The 16,647-nt window shown below is 39.4% G+C and overlaps 1 protein-coding gene across 3 annotated transcripts in view; it reads right to left on the bottom strand.

Moving 5' to 3' along the window:
* The window catches only part of lrfn1 (leucine rich repeat and fibronectin type III domain containing 1), a 221,258-nt gene extending 205,444 nt beyond the window's left edge, over positions 1–15,814 (bottom strand). For all 3 annotated transcript variants that reach the window (XR_004633947.1, XR_004633948.1, XM_034702001.1), the window contains exon 1: positions 15,243–15,814. The gene's annotated coding sequence lies outside the window, so the exon portion shown is untranslated. The remainder of the gene's footprint in view (positions 1–15,242) is intronic.
* Between the last annotated feature and the right edge of the window lie 833 nt (positions 15,815–16,647).

Consider the following 16,647-nt stretch of genomic DNA (forward strand, 5'->3'; position numbering starts at 1 on the left):
CTGAGCTTTATGAAGAATTCATTATCACTTCAATATATAATGCACGTATCATGAGCAAACTGAACTGTATTAATGAACGCATGAGCTTCTCAGATGACAACAGCCCAGCAGATAGCAAGATAAGAGGTGTACGCTATGCAGCATACTGTGTTTAAGTCTAATTCAGGACTCAAAATGAAAGACTGGAATGCATTCAATATATTTCTCTACACACAGTTACAGTACAGAATCAATATGCTTACTGAGATATGCCTTCATCTTACACTGCAGGAGATTGCTGGACCAAATGCATGCCAAGAAACTGTCTGTTGCATCTATATATGTGCTATATGTTGTAGATTGGCAGCAAGAAGCCTTACTTTAGAGTTGAGATTTTTATGCGAGAGGCTCTCAGATTGCTGCGATCTCATCTCTTCTCCTCACAAAACAGTACAATGAAAATGCTGAGACAAGGATGAATGACCTAATCTCATTTCATTTTAAAAGGTTGGCCTTTTTCTCCATCTCTTGGGCCCCTGGCCAGCCCTGGACCACCAGGTGTCCCATCTCCCCTTTCAAAGTGAGCCAATGTGCCCCATTTTACTAGACATTTGGAAATGTCACAGTCATTAACCATCCAAAATCTTTCCTAACCTATCTTCTGCAAGGGGGAGAGATAGAGAAGCAAGCGCACATGAAGTGATAATGTAGATTCTCCAGCACATTACTCAACATCCTCTTAATCCAGAATCTTTTAATTCATCTATGACGGCCATTATTAGCCATCTTTACACTGCATGAGCCATATCACATCCAGCTAAAATAACACTGTAATTTGGCATAAGCAAGATTAACTAAATGTTTTGGCAGAAAGCCAGTTTAAACCTGTTTTGTTGCTGAGGAATTCAATTTGGCATTATGCCATATGTGCAACATGTCCTTCCCCTGGGCGCATGTATGAACACAATCATTTACGCCTGCAAAAAGCTGGCTGGTGACACTCATCCTGTGCGTGAGGTTGTGCTTGTGCTGTTGTCCAGTTCTGTGCTTTTGTAAGCCAGGCAACAAATGACACTGCTGCAACTTTCCACTCTAAAACTATTAAATATTACAGATAGAGGTTGGAATATTATTTCATGCTCAACGATGCAGGACTGTGGTGTGGTGTGACAGCAGTAAAAATTCAGGTCCTAGCCACAACAAAAATAGACGGAAGTGACATATCCATTTATGTCTGTCTGAGCCAGGAAAGTGACCTTTGCAACTCATTCTGGTCCTGCACACAGATTAGAAAAGAGGAACAAATTCTACCATTAATCAATCAATATCCTCTCTGCAGACAGATAATTAGACAACAGGATTAATGTTGAAATGAAATGCTAAAAAATGAAATGTTTGACCTATTCCTTTTTCATTTTTGCAGGTAACTGTTGGATACTTTGGGCAAATGCAGCAATGTAAATTGTGTTATATGTGAGGGGAAATTGGGAACAGACACAGACTCAATGTGCATGCCAGAAGGAGTACAAGGATCAAAGAGAAACAGTCAAATCTCTGCATGAGGCTGAGGTGAGGATATGCTAACTCAGATGAATGTAAGTGAGCTGTTGCTGTGCCATGAAATCAGTTTACCATCAACAGTTGCGACTGTCTTTCGAAACTTCTCCTTCGCTTCAAGAGTTTCTGGATGCATTAGATCCCTGGTGAGGTTGAATATGGAGCACATGGAAATGGAATGGAAATTCCAGGACTGATATTTTTAGAGTGAACTTGTCTTGATGTTTCACCACCAATTAGGAGAAAATAAGCCAAAGCTGGGATTTGCTGCATTTAATCAGCTGACTTGAAGGGCTGGTTGTTTTGAGTCGCAGCAGCAAGGCCAAGAGGTAATTTGACTAGACACACATAGGGCATGCTAATGACTGTCTGTGCTTCATTACCCCAGCTTGGGACTGCACAGCAGAATAGAGTATTACTGAACAGATCTCTCTATCATCCCACCTTTTTGTACGACTTAAGCTGCCTTCTGCATCAACTTCCTCTCCAGTTTGGTGCATAATATTGTTTGCATATCTGAGACCGACTGAGAATGCCATTGCAATGTCATTACGACTGCCGTGCCACTTCATTTACCGAGCCTTGACTCGACAGTGATACGTTGGAATGAGAGGCCCTGCTGCTGAGGAGATGGAGATAACAGGATGATTCATAGTCTTTCAAAAGAGGTCACAGCTTCCTGTGCTTTTTACGACGGGAATTTGGGATTCCCTCGGTGCATGCGGCGAGGGCGGTGAGCCAAGCGTCCCTGTTGGCATACAAAATTAGCCATGGTGTGGATGAGGAGACCTTGCATGATCCTAAATTGCAATTTGGAAGTCTGTTTTTTTCGATAAGCACAAGTTGAACAAGTCTTCTTAAGGAGGTGCGTATGTTCAAACCTGTATGATGAGAGTTGTTAATTATTGTAAGAACATCAGAAATAACATGAATAAATGATCTTGAAACGGGAGCTTGAACATATGAGGGGGATTGTATCAAGAAGGACATATGTTGTGCAGGAGGATTATCAAAATAGGACGCTGAAATTAACTGCTAATAAAACAAGGGGATGTGAAGGTTAACTGTTAGCGCTTCCCTTCATCCTTTCAGTTTCTAATTACTGTGCGAGAGCATGAGAGAGCGCTGCTCCTGATTGCAGCTGCCTGGTGACTGCAGCAGAAACCAAATCGTCTTTGCTGTCTATTATAATGAAAGTGACCGGACCTGCAAGCACTGTGTCAGTATTTCTTCAAGGAGAGAACGGAGCTCTGCGACAGCTTCTAAGTCTTACGTACCCGTCCTGATAGATTAAAACACCGTCTGTATTTCTTGATCATAACTAAGGATAGCCATCGGGGCGTGTTGCCGTGTTAACAATGTGCGAATGTGCAGAGGTTGCACTCATGCACATCGCAACACTTGTAATAAACAATTGAGAACATTAATTAGAGCTCTGTTTTAATGAGACTGTCACTGCCAACTGGCTAACAGCCTACGCATTGATGTACTGCTCCTAGGTACACACCATTATAGATGGAAACTGTTGGCCAGTGAAAAATCATGTTTCTCGTTTGTTATAACCGAGTGCAGTGTCTTATTTGAACTTTCTCCAATGAATCTATGCATTTGAACACAAATATGCAAGTCACAATAACAGCATCAGAGAAAAGTGGAGTTACACAGCAGCCACATGTATTTTCCTGTCCTGAATGAAAATGAAAATTGTGATTAAAGGACGGATTTCAAAGGCTGATGCAAATCAAAAGCTTGCAGCTACAGGCATGAGACCGCTGTGTTAGAATGTAATCTTATCAGATAAACTGAGTGGTGGCTTCATGCATCAGAAAGTTTTTCAGTAGATTTAATCAGTTAGTAACTCTTCAAATTCATATCATAATCATATGAGGGCATGTTAGGGTAGTGAGACACTACATTCACACAAAGCGACTTTAAATACATCACAAAGCTTGATTTCTGTTTGAAGCAGTGTTCACATGCTTTTTGTTGTTTCAAATTTCATGTAACCACTTCAAACATGTAGAAAGCACCGTGACTAGATAAGAAAGAAGAATTTTGACTGAGCTTTAACAAACATCTTCAGGTAGTTTGTAGGGCCGTTATCAATGAAACATTTGAGTTATCACTTAATCTTCTAAGAATCCATCAGAAAATGTCACTAAATTGTGAAAATTACTCAGCCCAATTTCCTGAAGTTCAAAGTGACATCTTCAAATTGCTTCACATTTCCAACTAACAGCGAAAACACCCGAGTACACTTTGCTTTCATTTATGACAAAGCCAGGCTGCCATTTTTACACTGAACAGGCTGGATCCAGCAAATGTGTCACTCTTATGCTTAAAAACATCTGGAAAGATTCATTATCACTACAGTTATTTTGCCGTTCCTCCATTATTTTCTTTCAATTTACTGATTACCCCTAAATATGGCAGCTTTTTAAAAAAATCATGATCAGACACCATCTGTCCATCATCCGCAACACAAGTTAACAATACTATACAATATGCTTTCACTAGAATACACTTAAATGTCAATGATTGCTTGGTTACTTTACTTAAACTCTGAGCTGATTCTGAAATAATTACGCATTTTAATGTTAACTTTTTAAAGTACAATTAATAATGTTAACTATCTTTCTCTGTCTTTGTGAATTAAGTTGATTATGATTCTGCCAAGAATCACAAGCGCTCTCTCTTAATCTGTTGTTTTTAAAAGTTGTCCTGTTTGCAATTCAGGTCATTGTGTGCTCTTTCTGTAAAGCTACGAACAATTTTCAACATTGTGACGATTATGGGGCGCTGGTGGCCTAGGGGTCCAAGCGCCCCACATACAGAGGCCATAGTCCTTGGTGCAGAGGTCTATGGCCTTCGTTCCTGGCGGCAATCATTTGCTGCACATCTTCCCCCGCTCTCTACTCCCCATGTTCCTGTCTCTCTTCATCTGTCCTATCATAAAGGCAAAAACACAACATATTTGGAATTAAATTGATTTTCTATTAAATTATATTCTTATCTATTCAAATCAATTAATTTGAAGTAAATAAAATTAACTACTATTAAATTCAATTAATTTAACTCCTATTGATTTTCTATTATCATTAAATTCTAACATATCAAATATTAGATTATATTAAAATAAATACAGTTCTATTTTATTTTACTTTGTTCTATTCTATTCAGTTCTGTTCTGTTTTTTTCAAATCAATCCAATTCAATTTAATTCTGTTGTACTCTGTTCTATTTGATTTTATTGTATTTTTCATACTCTCTTCCATAAAAATCTCTTCTATTCATTTCTTTTCTCTTCTATTCCTTTCTAATCTAACCAATTACTTACTGTTATAGTAAAGCGTCTACGTAAAATGTGTGACATAAAGTCAAATGTGCCATAGCTTGACAGCAAATTAATCTACACCTAATTGAATCAGTAAAGAAATGCAGGAAATAAGCACAGAACCTTTTAAGCCCCGGGTGTCATTTAACATTCTGTTTTTTTCTTTCATGCTTAATTAAATTCTCCTAAATAAAACCTAGTATGTGTTCAAGAGATTATTCATTCTGTAAGGCACACATAGACTCCACCATGAAGCTTAAACACAACAGATAATCATTCAAACCTTTACATCTATGGAGCACTATAATCCAGTCCACCCGATAACAGTGTTGTTTGGAGACTACAACATGCAAATTCCACACAAAACAAGTCAGAGATAAGCACCAAACATGCCCTAAGGCAGCTAAATATTGAGTCACACTGCCACTATCCCATTAAATGTTACCTTTTATCTGCAAACACCCTGCCCCTGTAATTATCTGTAGTTTAGAGCTTAAACAGTAACAGTATGGTACCCGCTGTTGGATACTCCTCTGCTGAAATCACACCTAAAAGGATGGATTTTTGAGAGCATTGTGTGACGGTTCATGGCTCTGAAGATAATGCTGGGAAACATGCACTCAGGGGCCATTTATAGCAACACCTACACAATACAATCAAGGCTGCAACTGTTTTGCCATTTAGAATAAATTATACAGTGGTGTGGGTGAATACTTGATTCTGATTGGCTGCTGGTCGGCAAATTATTCCTGACAATGGACACCTTTGAGATAGTGATGTCGGATGGTTCTGGCCTCAGTGTTAATTAAATCCTTTGAGGTTATAGTATATGGATAAGTAAGTTGTACACTTTTCTTAATAATATAGCCCAATATGACAACAAATATACAGTATTAACTTGCATTTTTTAAACAATGTCAGAAAGCTTTTATGTAAATTGTTTTAGTTTTTGGACAGATTATCCAAATCATCCCACTTTGTATAGACTAAACCACTCAACAGGGCATAAGACAAGCTGACTGAACACTGACTCCAACACACGTATAGTCAGCCCTATGCTGCTCCAAGAGCTACTTTCATATTGAGATGTAAATAAACAAGAAATGCAGATCATTTCAATTCATTGCAGCACTAGAATACTGCTAATGAGGAATCCACAATGATGCTTTTAGCAAACCCTTTAGTCTCTCTCCGAGTTTGGTGAATCGCGCAGGAAGGTCGCTCATCATATGTCACCCTTATCTATTGAATCCAGATCAGAGAACAAACTCAGGCTCCAATATCCAACATAATACCCCATGACTTGTTTAATTCAGCCAACAACTGGCTTTCAGCTTTGATATAGACCAAAGTGAACAAAAAGCCCTCTCTCCTCTTTTACACACACACACACACACACACACACACACACACACACACACACACACACACACACACACACACACACACACACACACACACACACACACACACACACACACACACACACACACACACACACACACACACACACACACTCAGTCCAATAAACTGAATCAGAGAGGAAGATGTCCATCAGCTGAGATAGATTTAGTTCGTGTTTTTGAATTAGTTGAGCAGTACTGGGAAAATGTAACTGAAATCAATGTCACTATATTAATATGAACACTTTCAAAGTATGTGAAAAAGTCATTGTGGTATAATGAAGCCATGAAAATAACAAAATGAAACACCTTCAAAGAAATGTGATTGATGTTCAGTGAAATGAGCTGTGTCCCACTGTAATGCATTACATCAGAGAAGAATTCTATTACCTTTCAGACATGTCTATAGGCATTATACTTAATATACAAGGTATACCCCTAGTCAGTATCTCTGTCAGTACACCAACACAACTGTGTCTCCAAAACTCACGCACAACCAGCCCTGTTCTGTGTTGTGATGCTTCATCATACATTATTAGATGTATGACCTTTGTCTTTCCCACATTGTTTGAACTTTGATGACAGATAATGCTAATATGTGTGAGACTAACAACTGTAGGAAGCCATGCTTCCATGTTTGATACAGCCTCAAACAGCTAGATCATGCGCTGGTGATAACGAGATTATCCTTGGGCAGATTTACTCAGTTCAGTTATATGTTAACTATGTTTGTCTGCATGTTACGTCTCCCTCAGCTCTGCAAGTCGCTTAAAGGAAGGATATTTGAAGATTTAAGCTTCTCCATGTAAGTGTGGGATTAAGAGTGATTTAAATGTAAAATTTGATTAATTTGGGATGTTTTTAACAAAGCGATGTCCGATCCTGATCTCAACAATCGGATCGGAGCCAATCTGGACGTTTTTAAATTGATCGGCGATTGGTATTTGAGCCGATCATCTAATCCCATCAATTACGTCTGCTGTCATGGAACACAATTTACGGCTGAAGGCTAATGCACGAGTGCAACTGAGCGTTCTGAGTTTGCCTAACTGTGTTTACATAATGAAAAAATAACAAATGGGACATTGAAGTAGAACTCAAGCCATGATTTATATTTTATTGTAGAACTCACGTGCGTGATGCCACGTTCTAAGCACCCTACGGTAACTCTCCAGGGGGATATCGTTGAAAAAGGTAACAACATAAACCAAACACAGGACCGTCTGTTACATTAGCAAGCTCGTGGCTAGCGGCAGCTGCCGTTCTCTATTCTGAAATGCCACTCTGTAGCTAGGGGCATGAAACTGGGCGTGTTTCGATCTCACTGTCACTCCCAATATTTACGTTCTCCGTCTCGCAGCCGGATGCTGCCATTGTGAATCACGCACTGTTTTGTGAGTGTTGCGTTCAGAGCAGCCTCTGATTTAAGCGTGCTGTAATGCATGCACACCAGTTCCGTGGGTCTCATACAGCAGAGCTTGTTAAAAAGCTTATGAGTTTTACAACAATGCTAGCTGGATTAAGTTAAATGGAATAAACATAAGACTTTTTTTTTTTTAAACTACTTATTTTTTAGCTCAACTCTCTTATCTCTTGTGCAACTATTATCTAGGGAAACAAGTATCAGATGGGACTCAATATCAGCAAATATTCAATATTAAATAATCGGATTGGAATCAGGGGCCAAAAAAGCTGATTGGGACATCCCTATTTTTAACCAAATTGATGGTGTATAATTATTTATCATAATAAATCACAATAAAGTGAATACACATCTGTATATATTGTATTTGTAACATATAGCTCTACAAACAAAGTTCAAGCCTTACATTACTTTGAATACATAGAGGCTTACAGATTAGGCATTACACCCTAGTATCAGATTAGTATTCGGTAGTGGCCCAAACCAAAAATCCCAAGTTTCAATACTGGGACATAGAAAGTGATATTATTTGTATTAATCAAAAGATAACAACACTTCAGTTCCTCTGGTTTATTCATCAAAGATGTGAAAAACAAGTCCAGCTCTTCTTTTCTTGACAGTTGTCTGTAGTGAAACAAACAGTGAGTGTTGACTCTGCTTTAATTCCTGACTCCAGTATGATCAACATACAGTGTGTGATGTGTGATTCAGTCCTTCGTGATGGTCCAGGAGAACATGCAAATGAAATTTCAGTCCTCTTTGCAGGAAGAGGATCTCTCAGCTGGAATTGCGTTTGAAATCATATATCTGTGGGTTTTTATAAGTGGACTACACAGAAACATTTTCTCTGCAGATGGCGAAAATAAAAAAACACTTACTCTATCTTATTTATACTTTTTATTACCACTTGAACTTAATTCCATTTATGGAGTTTAATACATTTACTTTTGTGTATTAGTTACATTTCTCATGGCAGTTTGTACCCATGTGTGGTTCGGTACAAGCTGTAGGCTTTTTTTGTAAGAAAGAAAAAATCATGTTCATGTATGACTCTTGGGAAGACTACATTTCGCCTCCTGCTTTGGTGACTCCATTGAACTTGTTCTTGTTTCTTTTCATCTCTGACTCCAGCAGCGGCCAGGTTGTCACTTAAATTACACCTTCAGGCTACAGACAAGCTACACTTGTCGTCTTTGAAGTTGCTGCTGCTGCTGCTGTTGTTTTTTTTTGACACACACACACACACACACACACACACACACACACACACACACACACACACACACACACACACACACACACACACACACACACACACACACACACACACACACACACACACACACACACACACACACACACACACACACACACACTGACCAGGTTGATAGAAAAGAAACCCAAACATAATGAATATCTGAAGCTCAGATTTAATCTCATGGAGGACATGGACTCATCACCGTTCCCTCATTGATACAACATGGGACAAGTTGTGACAGGCTTTCCTTTAGCTGCACTGTTTCAGCTCATTGTGAACTATGACTGAATACTTCATTCTAGTAACACAACCAGTATAAAGTAGTTTTAGTTTGTAGTGAATTTGGGAACAGAACAAGAGAAGTGAATCTCTTCCACTCAGATTCAATTACACTGAGGAGTTTCTAAGGACAATCTGCGGTACTTAAACGATGCCCAATTCTCCTTGAACAGTAAAACCTCAGTCTGGCTTTCTAGGCAACAGGGATGAGTTATTGATGATAACATTTGGTAGGAGTAATTCCCCCCAGCTCAACAGACACACAATGGCTAACAGGCTACAGGTGCACTGTGGGATTCAGAGCCATTAAAACACTTTCAACAAACAGTCAGTTTAAACTCCACGTGCTGGTATTTAGCACGCCAGATCGAGAATAACATTTCAACTTATCACTGAAAATGTTTGTTGAATCAGATAGGAGCTAGAATTTTCTTGTAGATAGTGATATCATTTAAGTGATCTAGCACGTCTCAATGTTAAAATGCTACAGGGCATGTTGTAGTTTGCTCATGAGCCGGAAGACAGTCTGATTAATATGAGGCCGAAGTGATAAGATGTATCTGATTTATCTACTTCCCTGAAAAAGAGCCTGTCTTATTAATGCTTAAGCACACACAGAAACATGAAGCACTCTGTGAGGGTAAATCTACAGTAAATATTCACATTGGTAACATTGATCACATTGACAAATTAGGTGTTTCCATACTTCCCATATATCTGCTGCAGCTGGGTCCTTTTTTTCTGAAGATGAAAAGCAGAGCCGTGACAGCTATGTTACACCACACCTCGTGAAAAATACATAACAGCCGATATGATTGCATGATTCTACTCTTTGTCCTGCTGATGGGTTAATACAAATGCATCCTTCGTTCCAGGGTTATTTGTCACCACATTCTCTGTCTAACCACAGGAGCATGGTGCTGACAGCTCAGGCTGACCCAGAGACCTGTCATCACGCCAAGTTGTAATGTGATCAAATCTTCATATCTTTCTTTTGCCACACCTTCTCTGCGTGATCACTGCAGGATTTATCTTTCTCTCCTCCGCCCCTCTTGGCTTTGCCTAATTTGAAGTACCCAAAAATATTTCATGCCAAGGAAGGCCGCATTGCAGCTGTGGCCCCTTCACAAACAAATCTATTGCTGTGTTCAAATCGCAAAACAGGGCACAATCTAATGTGGAAAAAATGACGAAATAGAGCTGTTTTGATAATATGGTTTAGCTTGTATCATCTTTGGGAGAAAACTACTTTTACCCAAAGTTCAATTTGAACTAGTCCATTTGGGCTGTTTGTCCTAATTTGTTCTCTTCTATTTATTAGGGTGTTTTTGCTCCTGCTCTACAGTTGGTAGGAACAACTGTGTTCCTATGCTCAGTATTCAATGTGGTCGACTTTATCATCTAGAAAGGTCACTATTTTAATGCTACCTAATGGCCAAGAATGAATATGTGCAGGCTATTTTCTGTTCAAAGTTCCCTCTCATTAAGTAAGCTATTGTGCATTGAGACAAGTCTACACTGAACCTTACTGCTTTGAAAATCAGGAAAGGGGAGGCAGCTAAACCAAAACAGAAAATACAGACAAACCTCTTAAAAGCTTTATCTACTAGAAAATAATTACTTTTTCTGAAACGAACTATAAACCTGCATTGTGAATTGACATGAGATGCCAATTTGGAGTAGCCGTATGATGGTATCAGAAAAGATATGCCGGAGTGACGCATCTCTGATTCATCCACTGTGGTATTTTGTTACAGAAGGTAGGAATTAGACTCCCAGGGATCTAGAGCTAAACAGCTACATTTGTAAAGGCATTCAGTCCAAATGTTGTCCTGGATTAAATCACGATTCCACACTGACATGGATTTAAAAAAAAATTAAGATTTATACAGCAACCTTAAAGACTGTTTTTAAATTCAACAACTCTCAGCGTCATTTAGACATTCAGTGGTGTCAGTGAATCATCAGAAGTGTGCTGTTTCGTTAAAAGATGCCTGACAGGCTCTGACTAGAAATGAACAAATTGATTAAATTAAAGAATCCTGTGGTCTCGACACCAGCTCCCAATTAAATATTGCACAGAATGCAAATGCTCCTTACTATAAATCGCAGCGTGGTTCTTCCTGGGCACATGCACGGTTAATAATAGGATGCACCAATGTGAGCATGCACGCTCTCTATGGCCCCATATTATTGATTGATTTGTAATTTCAAGATTAACAGAAAGTGACGCTAAACCTGTCTCCCACCGAGCTCCAATATGTGAAACAGTCTGTCTTCTCAGCTCTGCGTATCAGACAGTTTTCTTGGTTTTATGGGCTTTTAACATGTTTTATTGTATTCCCGTTTCTCTCATGAATTTCATGCTGCAGGCTTCATGTTGTCACAGTTTCCCCACACAAGTAATACTATTTGTTTTGTTTTGTTTGTTGTTTTTTCTTAGAAGACCAGCTGAGTCAAATAATCTAGACTTCACTTGATTTTTGCAGGCTTGTGTTCTTTTTTTGCAGGCTTGTGTTCTTTTTTCTAAATCTGGGACTTTTTTTTCTATATCTGAGTTCAAAGCTTTGACTAAACACAGAAGTAGGAGTATTAAATGCAGGCATTCAAAGCTACTGCATAACTAATTTTGGCCTAAGTGTTAAAAACTGCAGTTTCTCGAGTGTCCGCTTGAGGCTGGCTCCTGAAGTACCGGAAACCACATACACACCCTTTCAAAGAAGCAGATCTTTACAGCAGAAATAAACATGTTTACAGCCTGGTACAAAAAAGGAGTGTAGTCTGGATAGCTCATTTCACGATCGGCACACACTGTATGAGGCGAGAATTTTTTCAAAAGGTATTGAGATTACGAGTTTTCCATTATGAGAGGCACAGCTGACTTGATTGACAGGTGGGAACACTGTAGCTGTTGGCTAGGAGGCTCAAAGCCCGCCTCTTTACGTCACACTAGCTCAACAGCAGTTTGGTTGAGTTCAGTATTTCCAATACGGCACCCGCTGACGTTTGGCTTCAAACCAGCGCTTCAGAAACAGATGGGTGACGTCAAGGTTACTCCATCCATTATTTATACTGTCTATGGTCACACCACTGAATTTGAAGCTTGGAAGAATATTAGCCTGATGGCCCGTCACCATGTAGTGTGCAGAGGGACATGAGTGCCAATCACAGCCCGATCAGCTGCTCCCAACCGGTCAGATGAACTTCTGGGCTGTACAAAATTTGGTCGGCCAACTGAATCTTCTCATGAGCAAATGCCCCAACTTTCAGGGACTTCTTTCTTGATTGCAACTGCCTAAAAAAATAGTCGCATAAGTAGCCTTGGAAATAGGACAGCCTTCGACACAGCTGTAACGCATTAGGTCTTCAAATGCGGCCTTCAAAGGACGCAGCCCCTGACGAGGGACACAGCTTACATTTATGATCGAAGTCTGACCTCAACTTCAATGTGTGAGAGTTTTCAAAGGAAACTTTGACAACTGTCAAAGCTCCTTCCTGATTTAACGCATACAGTGTGAGCACCAAGCGGCAACCTCCAGTCTCAAATATGAAGCCCATGCTGAAGTGTTATAAACTGCAGTTCATCTAGCATCTGCTTGAGGCTGGCTGCAGAAACACCGGAAACCACATACACACCCAATTAAAAAAAGTTGATATTTACAGCAGAAATAAACATGTTTACAGCCTGGTTCAAAAAATTGGCTTTGGCCTGAAGAGCTGATTTTTCTATCCACACACACTGTACGGGGGGTGAATTTTTTTCTAACGCGAAAAGTTCAGAAGATATAAAGATTACAAGTTTGCCCAAATAAGGACATGACTGACTTGACTTACAGGAGGGAACACTAGCTGTTGGCTAGGAGGCTCAAACTCCTCTTCTTTACCTCACATTAGCTCAACAGCAGTTAGGTTGAGTTCAGCATTTCCAATATGGCTCCCGCCAACTATTGGCATCAAAATAGCGCTTCAGAAACAGATGGGTGATGTCACGGATACTACGTCCATCGCATACAGTCGATGGTGAGCACTAAAGTCCTGCTTGCATGCTTGTGAATGATTCACTTGTACAGTGTGAGTCTACTTTCCACCATGACATTTATAATATGGTACAGTGCATGCCCAGCACAACCTGGTAGGATAGGACAAAATACTCAATAATGATTATTATTAGTCCACAAGGCGAGGTGACATGGTTCAATTTTCTTCATAACTCCACCAACTTCCACCTGACACAAGGTCTAATCAGGCAGCGTAATTAAAAACACCTGTGTGGGTGTGCAGAGCCTTTGACTGATTAGGTTTTCCAACTTTACTTGACAGTAATGGGATGACTTTCACCTTACAATAGGCCTTCTTTAAAAAGCAGACTTTTAATTTGTCACTGCAGGTGTTCTTAATAATATTAACGATGCCTCTGTTAAATTGCAGCATTTTAGTGAGCCAACAGTGAGCCAGTATGCACAGGACTCTAAAGCAGACAACAAGAATATTGCCATCATTCTCTTTCTTTCTCTAACCACAGCCCTTATTTTCCACTACCATATTTCAGTGGGATTTTTCAGCACTGTATATATGCACAGGAAATTCCAATAATGAAATCAAACAAGTATTCTCTATATATGTAAACCACCTTTTGATAAGATCCAACAATGCCAAGCTCTACCTGAGATGTGAAAATGAAAAAGGACTTCAGTTTACAAGTACTGCCCAGTTACTGCACATGAATGTTTGGTAAGCAAGCAACGGTGTATGAGTTATTTCAAAGCCAGATTACTATGCCAGTTTTAAATGTAAATATAATTAGAGAGCATCTCACACCTGCTGTATCCTGTGTAATTAATCAGAAATACTGTGATCAACATATCAGTGTTCCCGCATTTAGAGAGACGTTTGAAATTCATGAACACATACTGAGGGCGTTTTAGAGTAGCAGAAGAAGAAGTCGGATGATTTGCAAAGAAAGTCCCATGTCAGTAAGACCATCTGCTGTCCAGCTCCAGAGTTTACTGAGCCATACTGTGTCTGTGTGTGAAGTCTTTCCCACTTTAGTGAAATTCAGAGTAGTTAAGTTGGCAAATTGGTCCCTTTACTCGACATGCTGCAATGCTGTAGTACCTTTTCCTGGTTTGAATCACCCAGCTTCAGAAAATATATCAACCTGGATACAGAGTTGTAATGAAACAATGCATGCCATGGAGTGTATAAAAAAAATACATCAATCACAGAGAAAAACCAAAACCCTTGACATGCAAAACATGTCATCAGGTTACAATCTATTTAAGCTACTGCCCAACTTTTTGCTTTCAGGCAAATAGTGAACGGTGAAAGCCTTCCTTTTTTGACATGCATCACTCACACTGGCACACCTCGCAGAATGAAGCCTTGTTTCAAGTAATAACTATGCCTAAAGCTAACATGGGCACTGAAGAAGCTGGAAATCTGCATTTAAAAGCACTGCTGAGGAATTTAAGTGTATTACAGACAGACATGTCTGCTGCATGTCACTATTACTGCAATTAGCAGTGATGTATTGAAACCTGAGACATTCAACCACATTCAGCCCTATGAGGAAAGCGTCTTTGTGTATGGATGGAAGAGCTTTAATTAAAGGGGCTCAGTTTTACACATTCCTCAACCGTATTTTAGACCAGTCTAGTAAACAAAAGCTTATCACACAAAACCCATAAGCTCACACAGCTTGAAGCAGGTTCATATAAAATCAACAACCAACACTTATTAAAAAACAACAACAATCAATAACCAAACAAGCTTCAGCGCATTCCCAGATGTGACCCTACTCAACAATCAATAACCACAACTCTGAAGCTGATCAACAGACCAAGCCATGCCTGCAAATCTCAAACACACACACACACACACACACACACACACACACACACACACACACACACACACACACACACAGAGACACACATAGCTGGAGACAGTATTTCCATAATGCTCACAGCAAAAAGCAAAGCAACGTATGATTTCTGAAGAACTACTTACTTTGTCCTTTCTTCTTCACAGTCAAAGCAGGGGGGGGGTCAGGAGGAGCAGAGTGGGCTTCCGTTCCATCTCATCATAAAGCACACCTTCTTTAGGGTCTCATTATTTAAATTGTCGATTACGTGCTGTGCAGTTTTTAGAGACATTAGAGCAGTCTTCTTTTATTCTTCATAGCACATGGCTTCTGTAAAAATGTGGCATTTATCTCGCAATCCAGTCTATTATACTTTATGGATGAACAAACGTTACAGTCGTTAGTCAAACCAGGTAATAGTCTCTTTTCTCCTGTACTCTTTCACTTCTAGCAAGTCCAAACTTCTTTGCCAACAAAGTCTGGAGCCATGCAAACACTCTCGTACTGCATTTGCAACAGGTGTCTTGTCCTCGTCAATCATACCTGTGCTCGTGTCCTTCAAAACACAAAAATATATTTGTTTATAATATAAGTTTGTCGCTTATAGGAACCGAAAAATAAAATAAAATAAAAACATTTGAGAGGGTCTTTTGGTCTGTTGCAGCCACACGTGAGCAGAAGTCGCGTTGACTAGCCGGAAAGTGCGTCAACGTCGTGGCATACTGGAAGACGCACGTACGTTCGTATAGGGATACATGCCTCTGTTTGTTGTTGCAGTATTTCTGCTAAAACACATTTCTTGAATGGCATCCTTTTATTTCCTACGTGGAGCGACTGACTGTGCCGCTTGATGGATGAAAAGAGATATGGCTCTGTAAAAACCACCAACTCTGTGATCTGGTGCACTTTTTAATTTATTTTTATGTAATTTATTTATATATTTCTCATTTTAATTGTTATTGTCTTTATTTTGCTTTTGTTATCTAATATAATTTTGCTTTGGCTGTCCTGTGACTGGAAGCCAGTTGTATTTAATTGTGTCTGGTTTTCTTTTTATTATTTCTGTATTGTCTTTGTTGTAAGTTGTCTATCTATGGAAAATTCAATAAATACACCATTACTAAAAAAAAAAACACACATTTCTTGACATCCACCACGTTTTTCTCAACACTATAAGCACAAACCCCGACTTTCAAACTATATTCACCAAACCTCTGACTCTTCCTGCAAAACCAAACAATGTTGTCAGATCAAACCCCAAAGTCAATCAAAATTAAAAACAATACTGAACAGTCATTACACGCTACATCAAAAAAACAACAACAACAACACAATGCTCAGAAAATGAAGCTGTAGAAATAATTTTTATTGTTTACAGTAGGCTAAATTCATTTTGCAAAAAAAAATCCTCTTTGAATGTAGCACCTGTATACAGTGTGGTGGCGTGGCCCGGCGTGAGGCGATCGTCCAGCGGAGCAGTGACCAGAAATGAGGCTTCAAACTCAGTATAAGAGTTTACACACAAAGTTTATTCACGCAGCGTGAGAGAGA

The sequence above is a fragment of the Notolabrus celidotus genome, chromosome 14, assembly GCF_009762535.1.
Source record: "Notolabrus celidotus isolate fNotCel1 chromosome 14, fNotCel1.pri, whole genome shotgun sequence".
NCBI classification, from domain to species: Eukaryota; Metazoa; Chordata; class Actinopteri; order Labriformes; family Labridae; genus Notolabrus; species Notolabrus celidotus.